Below are 12,842 nucleotides of genomic sequence, written 5' to 3'. Positions count from 1 at the left end.
AGGGTTATACTGTGGGGGAAGAGGCATACAAAGCAACAACAACAACAAAAAAGTTTTTTTCTCTCTTGCTATTGTTTCTAATGTATTTATAAGGGGCCTCTACCTCATTTTGAACTAGTGAGTCATATCATGCTGTGTTATTGGTGCTTTGGGAAGTCACCTTGAATCTTCCAAGGTATTGAAGGTTTGGAGTGAGGTGGATGAATAGTAAAGGAGCCAGGAGCTAGCAAGAGAGGCAGGGAAAGGTGAAAATATATAAAATCTCTTAACTGTGGCAAGGGAATAAACTTTAAGGTAAAAAAAATAAACTGAAAGTTAAAATGACTGGCTAAGATTGTAGTTAGATATGTCTGTAGATGTTTTTAATCATACGGAATCAATAAATTCCTTATTTTCCTAAGTGAGTTTTGTTGACTTTTATGTTATTTGTAATTCAAGGTTTCAGGCTCTGTTGATCTTCATCTCTATGGTTCTATGACTTCCATACAAAGACTGCTAATGAAGTTAATCATTTAATAAGCATCTAAAAATTTCCATCTTATCTTGAATGCAAAGATAAATAAGAAGAGGATTCTGAGCTCATAATGTTTACAGTTCAAAAATGAGAGCAACACAGCAGTAAAATATTATGGAACAAAAAAGGCCAATTTGAATTAGATTTGTTGGAATAAATGTTCCCAAAATGATACATTTTAAAAGCAAAAAAAATCTAAAAAAAACCCAGACGATTTATGATAGTTCAAATATGTTGCTTTAAGTGCAATAATTCTTTAGCATTATTAAAATCTACTGCACACCTAACACACAGGAACAAGCATTTGAGTTTTTATTATTTTACTGATTTAAGCCAAACCTAGCCATGAATACGACTTTGTATAATTTTCTCACTGCAATCATTTCCTGGTGTTATTTGCTAACATGAAATCTTTGTGAAAGTAAGCTTTCACTAACGGAATGAGGCTTACATCAAGTTCTGAACCAAAAGCAAACAACCCACTGTTCTCAGAACATTTTCTTTGGATTTGTAATCAAACAGATCTGCATGGAAACAGCCAACTACCAGAAACAGAAAACTCTTATTTAAAAATAAAAGGTAGTTTTTCTTCGTCCAAGTTAAATGTGTCTTACTTTTCTTTTTGACAGAACTCTTTTTCAACTGACCCTAAAACACATGAACTGTATTTAAAAGTGATTTGCTTTTGATACTTGGGGAAATCAAGCATCTAATTATTCTATAGTTTTATGAATTAAGGAATATCTGTATATATAATTCTTTTCTTTAATAAGTTTCCCAAAACAACTAAAAAGAAATTATCTTTTTTTGTTTCTGTTTTTTTTTTTTTTTTTTTTTTTCTGGCTGGTCGTGGGGCCAGAACTCTGGGCCTGGGTGCTATCCCTCAGTTCTTCAACTCAAGGTGAGCACTCTACCACTTGAGCCACAGCGCCACTTCCAGTTTTTTTCTGCTTATATGGTGCTGAGGAATTGAATCCAAGGCCTCATGTATACAAGGCAAGCACTCTACCATTGAGCCACCTTCCCAGCCCAAAAGAAATTATCTTAAAACACTGATGTAATTATCAGTAGATAAAACCCATTTGTGGTGATTTTTAAAAGTATTAAAATGCTTGAGGGGCTGGGAAGGTGGATCAGTGGTAGAGTGCTTGCTTGCATGCCTGCGGCCCTGGGTTCGATTCCTCAGCACCACATACACAGAAAAAGCCATAAGTGGTGCTGTGGAACAAGTGGTAGAACGCTAGCCTTGAGCTGAAGAGCTGAAGGACAGCGTCCAGGCCCAGAGTTCAGGCCCCATGACTTCAAGAATTTGGGCCGGGTAGAAGGGGCTGTGGCGGTACACCGGGGAAGATTGCTGCGGTGGCTGCATTAGCAGCGGTGGGATTCGCAAGAAACTACTGAAGTTCCTGTGGAACCAAAGTAAAATTGTATAAGAACATAATGGATGGAGAGGAGAAAACTTATGGTGGCTGTGAAGGCCCTGATGCCATGTATGTCAAGTTAATATCTTCTAATGGTCACAAATTTATTGTAAAAAGAGAGCATGTACTAACATCAGGAACAATAAAAGCCATGTTGAGTGGCCCGAGTCACTTTGCTGAGAATGAAACCAATGAGGTCAATTTTAGAGAGATCCTTTCACATGTGCAATCAAAAAAGTATGCATGTATTTTACCTACACTGACAACTCCACCGAGATTCCTGAATTCCCAATTGCACCTGAAATTGCACTGGCACTGCCGATGGCTGCGAACTTCCTAGATTGTTAAATAAAATAAATTATAACAAACTGTTAATTTTTTCAGTATTTAATACCTGTAGTTCAGTTAGTAATTTTTTCAGTTAGCATGTTGCCCCTATGCAATTGAACTATAAAGTTATTTGCAAAGCAGATTATCTTCTGTTCTTTTGCATAGCAATCAGAGCTGAAATTTGCTTGCTATATTGACAAGAAGGACATTTTCACAAACTAAGAAATAAACAAATAATGACAATTCATAGGTTGTTTTGTTTATCCTTTGGATGTGACTTTTAAAATAGAACAATCATATAAATACTGAAATGTAGGCATAAATGAACATGTCCTACTGATAAATAATGGGGCTAAGTATTTTTATGTTTTTAGTGTTTTTTAAAGTATTTTGATCTTATAGCTGCTTCTTTTAGCATTACTAGAGTTATGCAAATAATTACATGAAAAGCTTGTTTATAAGTTAGCCAAATCATTGATTTTTATAACTCAAAGGATTAAGAGTTGAAATTTCTTATGTTTTTTTTTTGATAAACTGCAGTATTGTTTTAAAAAGACAAAAAAAGCTTGATAACACTGAAGATAATCTAACTTTAAAACATGGTGTTTTGAAATAAATTTCAGTGTACACTTGGATTTCAGAATGTATTTTATTCTATGAATATGAGGAAAAAATTATTTAAAACCAATATAGGGCATCTTGTGTATTGTATGTTTTAAGATACTCTATTCACAAACTTCTCCAACTGCTGGATCACTAGTGGTCCAGAACATGATTTGATGTGGGAACTTCTGACTGATAATCATGTGAATCAAGCTCTAAAATCTATCAGGAAAAAAAGTATCTGGAAATAGGAATAGGTATCATGAAATGGATTCTATTGGATCTAAGGATATTTATCAAACACTTCCAGTACATCCTAATTAAATCTTTCTTTTCTTTCTTTCTTTCTTTCTTTCTTTCTTTCTTTCTTTCTTTCTTTCTTTCTTTCTTTCTTTCTTTCTTTCTTTCTTTCTTTCTTTCTTTCTCTTTCTTTCTTTCTTTCTCTTTCTTTCTTTCTTTCTTTCCTTTCTCTCTCTGTCTCTCTCCTTCCTTCCTTCCTTCCTTCTTTCTCTTTCTTCTTTCATCTTTCTTTTTCTTTCTCTTTTTCTCTATCTCCCCTTCTTTCCTTCCTTCCTTCCTTCCTTCCTTCCTTCCTTCCTTCCTCCCTCTCTCCCTCCCTCCCTTCCTTCTTTCTTTCTCTCTCTTTCCTCTTTCTTTCTTTCGTTCTTTTCTTTCTTTCTTTCTTTTCTTTCTTTCTTGTTGGCTTGTGAAGGCGAATCTTAACCTATAAAAAAAAAATGGAAAAAAAAAAGGATGTGGAAAATGATTAATCTGGTTTTAGACATAAAATAGGGATTATGGCCTGGCCAAACACATCTAGCCAAGCACACTCCATTCATCCTGTATGGAGGGGTAGTTACACAGCCATTTACCAACAGTTGCGCTTCTGGCTCTCAGGTCATGACAGTGCCTGCAATTTCTTGTCTTGATTTTGGTATTGGTCTTAATACCTTCGAACACTTGGACTACTTGCATCCTTGATATCTTGGATTGAGTCAACAATGTAACTCATATTAAAAGCAGGACTTCAAAATACCTTTATCATTTTGAAACTTTATTTTACAGCAATGTTTTCTACTACAAGTACTGAAATTTTCAAAAAGGAAAACAACCCTCCCATATTGCTTATGGGATCTCTTCTGTATGTCCTTTTAATAGTTTTCCTTCAATATTTTTCTTATCTAAAAATATAAGATGATATAAAATAAATATAGAAAGCAGAAATTTGGTCCCAACATGAGACATAGAAGGGATATTAGAACTCAAGGCTGCGTAGTATTGTATGCAGAACTTTTTTTATCTCAATACATTTTTTTGTTTGAATCAATTCTTTAAAGACATTTAGTCCTAGAGATACCAACGGACAAAATTATCATAACATTTTTTTTTCCTACTGAAAATTATATTCTGTTTTGATTAATGGAAGATAAAACCTGAAGAGGTTGTCATACGCATTTATTTCTGCAGAACTATGCTCTGGTTGAAACAAAATACAGTAATGAACTTGAGATTTTTACCATGTCTAAATTCCACAAGAAGTATACAAATGCATAATTATTTCTATAGTTAATCATTTTATGAAAAAGTGTAAGTCTGATTCTAAAATAATACATTGTATTATCTGTGTGATTTTAATTCCATCGGTTGTCTTAGCACTGTGAACTCATTCTCCAAAATTACTCTTCATTTCCTATCCAGCATTGGCACAAAGAAACAAAAAACAACAACTCCTCAACCCCCCCAAAAATTGTGTCTGGCAATATAATGATTTTCTTTCAGTCTTTTGGAAGTAGGTTCTAGAGTACATATGAACATTTACAGTCTCTTTTAGTTAGCCCTTCACTTAGATATGGTTTGCATCTCCTTCTAAATTCAACTACATTAGGAGGTGGCCTTTCAGAGTACATCTGCCATGATGGATGCTTCTTACTGTTGTATTTTAATTTAAAGCTAGGCTTGTAAATTTCCGGTGGACTTTCAGCATGGAAGACAGTGCTCATTTATCCAAAGTGGCAGCCAGAGCTGGAGGACCCTTCTAGAATGTTTGAGTTGAGCTGTTTTCCTAGGCAAGTGGTCATACTCCACCAAAAAGAGTGACAAGATGAAAGGCCCATGGGATCCCGAGTGGCATTTAAATGATTCACAGCTGTGCTGGATTCTCTCACATGCTTCTGAGTGTTTGGTGGAGTTTATTTCACATCAAACATACAATGAGAAAGTGTAAAAAATTAGTCAGGCAGACAGATGTTTCGCACACAGTTTGGGCAAACATGTCAACATAGGGCGAAACATCTGGAGGTCGCAAGGATTGTAGAACTGACACCATGAAAGAAGACATTGGTATGAATGGCTAATTTAAAATCCCCAAATGAAAACAAAGATATGTTTAACACTAAGGGGGTCACAAGTTTCAAGTATCTCTGTATTTATGCAATACAGGGTGGAATGTTTCAATCCCATTGCCTTGCAGATGTAAATGAGACAGAAGCCATTTTGTTATTTTTGTCTGTTAGCTAACTAACCTCTCTTCTGAAGCTTCGGCCGCTGGTTTGGCATTAGAGAGAGATGGGTCAGAGGCTTCATATTTAACTTCAACAGCCTTGTTTGGGGGTGGTCAGTTTGTTTTGGGTAAGAATGTTTAGTCTTCGTGATGAGTGTACTCCTTGCTTTGGCTTTTAGGATTTGAAGGTAACATTGGAGGTAACATTGTATGTAGCTGATGAGCCCTGAGATAACAGGAGGATCAATGCCCTCAAATGTGGTATTCTGCATTTACTGCCAAGCCTTCTGTATGGGCATGGTTAGTGGAACTTGGATTTTCATGTCCCCCTTCCCTCTCTTTGTGTTTGGGTTGTGTTTTATCCTGTAGTTTACATCCCTTTAACCTCGGGTCCAATTCTATCTCCCATGCACTCCAATCCTGAAGGTCACTCTATAGCTTTTGTAAATACTGTAGAGTTTATTGATAATTCCAGATAGGGCTGTTAGTTATTTTTACTTCTAACCTCCATTGTCAAGGAGCAAAGCAGAGTTAGGAAAAGGGAAAAGACTATGATTACTGCCTCAGCAGGAAGCCAGACAGGAACAGATGAACAACACAACCTCTTCCTAGAGTCTCCAGTTTCAAGTGGAGCCATACCTCTCAACTCATTAGTTTGTTACTTAACTAATGTGTCTCCTTCTCAGTCTTGCAAGTCAAATTTCAAAACTTGAATACATGCTGTCTTTATGTCTCCTCATTTACTATTTTTTGATGTTGGAAAGTTGTGAGCCTTTCTTCTAGATTATGGGTCACTTCTACCAATCGCCTGACTAGTGCTACTGATAATTTTGATACACTGGAAAGCATGTTGAATCTAAAGCATCCAGTGTTAGCCACTGAGATGTTAATGGTAGCTATTAATATATATATATATGCATACATATATATAATATAATTTTTTAAACTTCTTTCAATGGTGATAGCTTGACAAACTACAGTCCAGAGATAAAAATCCCTCTTCAATGGTGGGAACTAAATGTCATAAGACTTCTCTTAGATTCATCTGTATGACAAACCCCCATAGATTGTTTTCTATCCCGGTCAGACTCCTCTTACATGTTCTGAGATACATGAGATCCGAGTTTCAATGGGCCCCAAAGACTTGTGCTCACATGGAACGCTCCACTTTCTAAATAACTTTTCAAACTTTGGAGGGAAATATGAAATAATTTTATGACATAACAACTAAAGATTTGCTCTAGCAAGTTAACTTGAACATATTAATAGAAAGCTAACAAGCAAAAGATATTTGAAATATATAAAACTAATGAGAATTGAGATCCTGATAAAATCTCTCATAAAACAAACAATAAAAACTGGGCAAACCTACTGTTAAAATGGCCAAGAACGTGAAAAATTAGTAGAAGAGAAAACTCAAGGACATAAAATAAGCAAATAAAATGTGCCTAAAGTCACTAGTCACATGAAAAATATAACATATAGGTGAGATATATGTTACCTTAGTTATGCTGGTAAAAGTTAAATTGTAGGTAGAAATGTTGGAATATAGAAACCTCATATTTGGACAGTCAGATTCAGTGTACATGCATACAATGACTCACAGATTCCATACTTTGTCCCTTGGGATAGGTCATAAACGGATTCTCAGCATGTACAACAGTATTTATTAGTTTTTTTTGCAATTAAACAAATTGCTCTTCCTTTTATCACTTCAAGCAATGGAGTCTGATGGCTCTATTTTATTTTGCTCTGAAGTTCAGGTTTGTCTTAGTTGGATTATATACTTCAGCTATAATTTAGATGTTGAATAGACCCGTGGTCTTACCCAAAACTCAGGGTGTTTTACTGAGCACATGGGGTTTATCAACCTGAAGTGAGGGTCATAGAGATGAACTCTAAAATATTTTATTTAGGAATAGGAAGGCATTTTCATGCAGCATACATGTGGTATTGTGGACATTGATGCATTTGAGGATGCTGGGGAAAAAGGAAACTTTGCTCATTGGAAAAGTGGTGATTATTCTCTTGTAATACCAAATATTTCTGGGGAGCTATGGTACAAAAGTTAGCTAGAATTCTGAGGATCTTATTTTTTTTCTTGATATCTTTTCATCATTTTAATCAGTCGTGGGGCTTGAACAATGGACCTGGGTGCTGTCTCTGAGTTCTTCAGCTCAAGGCTAGTAGTCTACCACTTGACCCACAAAACCACCTCCCAATTCTGAAGGTTTTAGTAAATTCTCATAATTAATGTTGTCAAACTACATATTCTAGAGAGCTATTCTTCCATGGTCTCCTAGTTCCCTTGGTTTGGATTTGATACAAGTGACTCCATTTTGGTACTGATGACTTTCACAGGCTGATGGAAAAATTCACCTCCTCATTGCAACAGTGCTCACAACAGGGTGATCTTTCAAAGACAGGAGAGGACTTGATCTGTAGGAAAAGCATTCATCTTAGAGTCACTCATCTGAAACACCAGCATGAGTAACTCAAAACTCATTTACTATAGACCTTAATTCTAGAACAGTTACTGTTGCATATTGTATATGTAAACTCTTCCTATTTTGCTGAGTCATGTGACCAAATAAGATGAATGGACATCCCATGTTGTTTATATATCTTGCTATATTTGAGTAAGAGAAATTTTAAACAGGTAGAGGTCATTGAGAGTCATTTTGGGATTTTTCTCTCCACACAAATATGCTCACTGGAGTCTTGCTTACTATGGCAAAACATTTGGGAGTCCTTTCAACAGGGAACATGAGGGAATGAATGGATAAGAAACAATGACAAGAAAAGACATCCTAGAAAAATATACTGTTCTGGGAGTTGATGAGATTAATATACTCAAAACATCAGGCAAAGAATAAAAATATAGTAATTAATAAGAAAGGCATGGAATACTAGGTGTCTGTAGAATAATAGACTACTCGTTTTAAGTAAAGTACATGTATAAATTAAGATGACATAGATTTTTACATGCGGATCTGATGAACAATGAAAAAAGACTACAATAAAAGCAATATGCTTAAATAAGTTAAATCAAAATGATTGGTAAAAGATTTTTACATTATTCAGCATGCATTTTCAGCATGCATTTGACATACATATTATTTTGTTAAACTTACACATGATACTGTGAAAAACATAATTCTGTACCACAGCTTTCATAGTGGTGATATACATCTAATTAAACTGTGGTTATGTTGTTACTTTAGTAGTTTATGAAAATACCACCCAGAAGTAATGAAAGTGGCTACAGGGAGGCCATCCTGTGTATTGTGTTAACAATATTAGCATTCAAAATTTGTTATCCCATCCATTTTTCCTTTAATATTTATGCACTTTTTACATGTCAGCTACAGATATCTCTTATTATGATAGTGATATCTATAGATTATATTAAAGAATTTCATGGAATTGTTGGGAAGCAGTAAATACACAGAAGAAGCTGAGCTTCATACGTTGAATTTTGATCCTTCCATGGCCTAGTTTTATACACTATGGTCATCTCTCAGGATACCAGCAGCATTCATGGGCTACAGCTCTCGGTCAGCTCACAATTGAGAAGGGAAATACCTGTACTATGTACTGTACGGTAGTATATTTTCTAGGTTTCTAGTATATTTTCTAGGACGCATTCCATGTATTCACTCTTCTGGTGTTACTGAGGTTTAAATTCAGGATCTTATGCTTGTGAGACAGGGACTCTACTACTTAAACCATACCAAAAAGCCATTTTTTTAAAGAGTTGTTGCTTTTAGTTATTTAGTAGATAGAATCATACATTGCTTAAACTAGAGTTGACCTGACCTTTTGCATTCTGCATATTTGGGATTACAGATGTCCACCACTACATAAAGCCATATTCAAAGTTCTGTGTGTGTGTGTGTGTGTGTGTGTGTGTGTGTGTGTGTTACTGATGATCAAATATCTAGGAGGTTGTAATTGCACTTTGCCACTGAGCTACATCCCAGCCTTTCAATGTATTTTTTACTTTCCCATGTATCTTTGTTGACTTTAGTATCTAGTACACATGACATTTTAGGTAACTTTAAATTTTTGGTATCTAAAATTTCAGTGCAAATTTATATGCTGCACAAATTTTGGAATATCCTGCTTTCTTTCACTCTTAATGCCTTTGTGGGTTCAACAGGAGCCTCAGAAAGGAATGGAGTTCAGGTAGTGATATAGCTGGCGAAGGGACTTCCCAGGAATAAGGCTTATGCATGTTTGGTCTGGGATGATAGAGATTAAAAGAACCTCAAATTTCCTCCCCAGGAGACATTTTAGCCCTCCAAGTAGAAGCTAAATTATGCAGTCTATCTGACTTGCATTAATAGAGTTACAAGACAAAAATTTTAAGATGTATACCTTTACCTTGGACAGGAACTGAGTGAAAAACTTCCCAACACTAAAAGTTTTGAAAAATGTCATTACTTTTTCTCTGTGCCATGTCCTAGAAAATGCATTGAAATATATGACATATTAATCAAAGATTTACTTTCCTTCCAGATGAATGTCATTACAGTTTGTTTATGTCAACGGACAGTCTTCTTTGTTTCTGAAGTGTTTTACACAGTATAATGCTATGAGATAAGATTTTTTAAATTTTTTTATTGTGAAAATACTGTACAGAGGGGTTACAATTACATGGGCAAGATAATGAGTACATTTCTTATCAAGCGTTGTAGCCTCCTCCTTTGTTTCCCCTTCCCATCCCTTCCCATCCTCCTCCCCCCCACCCAATCTTGAGATAAGATTTTTATTGTTGTTGTTCTCAAAAGATGCTTGTTTAAACCAAGACATTGATTTAAACTTACAGTGTTCACTTTACTTTAAATACTAATATAAGTATTAGGGAGAAAAATTCTGTAATCTACTCTTTTTTCTTTCCTACTTTCTCCTCCCTTGGTTTTTGTCCATTTAACATAGTGTTTGAGCATCTGTGTGTTTCTAAGCATTATGAATCAGTCTTACAATAAGAAGCTCCCATTCTCAAATGCCATGCCAGTGTACCTCAAGCCAAGTGAAAGCAAGCAAGGGAAGAACATTTCTTCAGGGAGCTAGGAAATGGAAGAGATGATTGAGGGCGAGAATTAATAGGCAATGTTGAGTTAATAGACCTCCTCATAGCTGAAGTTTGAAAGGAAGAAAGGACAAGTATAGCAAAATATCTGTCAGGTTTTATGGAAAGTAAGTCTTACAGAAGGGTATGTTTGCATTACAGAGAGGAAGACCAATAGAAAGCATGAAGTGATCAGAAGAAGACAAGATGAAATCTGGGAGGAAATTATAAGATCTGGGACCAAAGAATGAACTTTTATAATATGTAATTTAATCATCTTAATTTCTATGAGATTTAATGGAATTTTTTTTTAAAAAAGTCATCTTCATGCTGGGTGCCAGGAGCTTGCCTCTATAATTCCAACTACTCAGGGAGGAGGCTGAGTTCCAGAGGATTGTAGTTGGAAGCTAGCATGGGCAAGAATGTCTGAGATTTAATCTTCAAAAATAACTAAAAGCCAAGGTGGAAGTATGATACAAATGGTAGAGCAAGCCAGCCAAATCTTGGTGAGATCCTGAGTTCATGCCCTAGTATTTACTAAGAAACAAAAACAAACAAGCAAAAAGTCCAGCTGACTCTGATGAGAAGATAGGGCGAGAGCACCTTCAGTGGTAAAGTAAGATGGCAAGGCCAGGTAAAAAATAACTAAGAGAAGAACAAAGACAGGTAGGTCTAATGAGTTTGAAACTGAATTGGTATTAAAACCAATGGTGTTTCAACGTACAGAAATATAAAAAAGAAATAAACTGCAGAACTTTACCAAAGTAGTGTCTTAATAAAATGACAATGTACAAAATTTAGAATTTTTTTCTCACATAGATTTATCTCTAATACATTGTGCTATTGATGCCATTATAGTTTCAGCAGTATTATTTGTATATCTATTCTTGATTTGTTATTATTTGTATATTGTATTATTTATCATTTATTACTTTCAATTGCAAGACTAGCTAAGCACAGTTTATTATAATTTCAAAATTGACATTTTTGGTATGGCCCACCTACTTTAATATAATTTGGTATATTTACTTCTTGTTAGTTGATTACCAATACTAAAAGGCGATAAATGAACACGGTAATCTATAATTTTAAATCCTTTAGGCACCATTTCTTTCTTTGTTCAGTAAAGCTTTAACAGAGATTTCTAGGCATTCTGTACTTATTAAACACAGTAATGGCTTAGTTGTTGAATGTAAGTAATTACACCAATATGTTGTATTTGTATGGTTCTTTATATTTTCTCATGTTGTTTCACTTACATTACATCATCTGAGAGAAAGTAGAAATTTATATGATTGGCTGACATTTAGAAAGACTGCCTTATTTATACAGCTGTGTGATAGGGAATGCTTCTTATTCCCCAACTTTCAGAGGAATATTTTAGTTCCTTTTTTCTCAATTTAACAGGCAGAAACAGTTTTGAAATGACAGCTTAATTTGAAAAGGGAAAGACATGTAGTTGGTGGTCTTTTTTGTCCTGTTTGTATATATTATATTCTTCAACCTTTTAGTGACAAAACACTAAAAGGTCTGGCTAGTATCTTCTGTAATATTCTTATGACTTATATTTTATACTTTCTCTGATTAAATATATAAATAAAATCTAAAGACCTAGTTATTTAATAAGAATCTAGTTTCCTCTTATACAATCATTTTGAATAGAATAATTCATCATCTGTGTATTTATAGTTGACACTATGATGGGATCCCAAATATAATCCCAAAGACCTTTGTATTGCTTTTGAAATTTCTACTTCCATAAGATGCATCTGCTTCTTTTTAAGACATTTAAGGGCAATTGAGCTTTTAAGTATTAATCTACTCCTTCTTTAGCAGTAAAATTAAAGATATTTGATATAAATAAATGACATAATCACTGTGGGGAAAAGCAAAAGGCATCTTTGTAATCCCCATTTCACTCTGTTCTCTCTACTATACAATTCTATGAGACACATCTGTAAAATTATTTTGCATTGTGCTTGCTTCAGTGTCGTTTAAGCTATTTATTATTCACCTTAAACTTCTTGGCCACAAACATCTTGGCACTGACCAATGATAAGGATAAAATGTTTTCAAACTAGAAATACAGGATATGAGAAGTTTCAAACTTTCTGGTTTGGTTGTGGACTTCTACTAGCTTATCCCTTCTAGACATTTTGATTTCTTCATCTGTCAAATGGGATGTGAGTATTCATCATTCATAAGCTGTTGTGAATGAACGTATAAAAATCTTTTAGTCCTAAGTTACATACACCCAGCCCTAAAAAATTTCACCTATGGGCATCATTTTGCTTAGCTTTCAAATTTTAATTTGTAACAATGTGAAGTATAAAAGGTATGTTATAAACTAATATTTGCTCATGTGTTTTTCCATGTCATGCCTAATAATTTAATAATGTT

At 34.7% G+C, this 12,842-nt stretch overlaps 1 protein-coding gene and 1 pseudogene across 1 annotated transcript in view; one reads left to right on the top strand and one right to left on the bottom strand.

Annotated features, from left to right (window-relative positions):
• Positions 1 to 12,842, bottom strand: part of Gpc5 (glypican 5) — a 1,062,082-nt gene that overhangs the window by 30,446 nt on the left and 1,018,794 nt on the right. The gene's annotated exons all lie outside the window — the stretch shown is intronic.
• Positions 1,845 to 2,356, top strand: LOC122110165 (annotated as a pseudogene).

Source organism: Dipodomys spectabilis, unplaced genomic scaffold, assembly GCF_019054845.1.
Source record: "Dipodomys spectabilis isolate Male_0828 unplaced genomic scaffold, ASM1905484v1 ptg000075l, whole genome shotgun sequence".
Classification (NCBI taxonomy): domain Eukaryota; kingdom Metazoa; phylum Chordata; class Mammalia; order Rodentia; family Heteromyidae; genus Dipodomys; species Dipodomys spectabilis.
This window is presented reverse-complemented; position numbering and strand designations above follow the sequence as displayed.